Source organism: Rhopalosiphum padi, unplaced genomic scaffold, assembly GCF_020882245.1.
Source record: "Rhopalosiphum padi isolate XX-2018 unplaced genomic scaffold, ASM2088224v1 scaffold1, whole genome shotgun sequence".
Classification (NCBI taxonomy): Eukaryota; Metazoa; Arthropoda; class Insecta; order Hemiptera; family Aphididae; genus Rhopalosiphum; species Rhopalosiphum padi.
The window spans coordinates 870,404-871,516 of NW_026869996.1; the positions used below are offsets into that span (position 1 = coordinate 870,404).

The 1,113-nt window shown below is 64.6% G+C and overlaps 1 non-coding gene across 1 annotated transcript in view; it reads right to left on the bottom strand.

Annotated features, from left to right (window-relative positions):
• Positions 1–639, bottom strand: part of LOC132931473 (large subunit ribosomal RNA) — a 4,214-nt gene extending 3,575 nt beyond the window's left edge. Inside the window, exon 1 of the ribosomal RNA XR_009662650.1 lies at positions 1–639. This exon is cut by the window's left edge and continues 3,575 nt beyond it. This is a non-coding gene — a ribosomal RNA (large subunit ribosomal RNA).
• Positions 640–1,113: the final 474 nt, after the last annotated feature.

A 1,113-nucleotide genomic window follows, 5' to 3' on the forward strand; every position in this document is an offset into this window, starting at 1 on the left:
GAGCCGACCAGGAGCACCGGGGTTCGGCGCGAACGGTCACGCCGAGACGCGACCGCCGCGACGAACCCGCCACCCGGGCCCTTCGGCCGGTCGCCCAACGAGTCGCGACGTCCGCTAACCGAGCGAAAGATCCGGCCGGCGGTTAGACCGACCGTGAATTCGCCCGGCGGGACTCGCGGGCTCTGTCCGTTTACACCCGAACGGTTTCACGTTCTTATGAACTCTCTCTTCAAAGTTCTTTTCAACTTTCCCTCACGGTACTTGTCCACTATCGGTCTCGTGGCCGTATTTAGCCTTAGATGGAGTTTACCACCCGCTTCGGGCTGCACTCTCAAGCAACCCGACTCGAAGGCGCGGTCCGATCCCGGAACGCTGTGACGGCCTCTACTGGCCTGGCTACCATCTGCGGGCCATGGCCCCGTTCAAGGGAGACTTGGACCGTCACGTGCGCCCCGGCAACGAGGCCGGCCCGTACGCCACAACTCCCATACGTGCCGCGACACAAAAAGTGCGCGGCGGGATTCGGCGATGGGCTTTTCCTGTTCGCTCGCCGCTACTGGGGGAATCACGGTTGTTTTCTTTTCCTCCGCTTATTAATATGCTTAAATCCGGCGGGTAGTCCCGCCTGATCTGAGGTCGGAACGTATCGGTGTGTTTGTGTTTTTTTTCTTAACACGGCAGCCTGCGGTCCGCGCTCCGTCCGTACGGCGACCGTCCGCGTCCGCTTCTCGGAAGCCGGAGAGGTGTCTCTAGGACTCTCAGCCGACCCGGCCGCGCTCTCGCGCGGCGGGCGGACGGGGACGTGCCGTTTTACGGCGCGAGAACCCGTGACTGTTTGCCGTCACAACTTGGGCGGACGACCGGAGGCGGGCGCCGTCGCGCGTCGCCGCGAGGCAGACGGCGGGGCGTCGTTCCCCGGTCGAACCGCCAATCTCGCGCAGCCGGAGCGGGCCGACGGTCTCCCGTCGGACGCCTGCCGGCGGCGCATCGGTCTGGCCGGTGTATCCGGTATACGACCCTCAGACAGGCGTGGCCCGGGACCCGCGGGTCACCGAGGGCCGCAATGTGCGTTCGACTGGTCGATGTTCGTATAAACCTGCGGATTACACGACA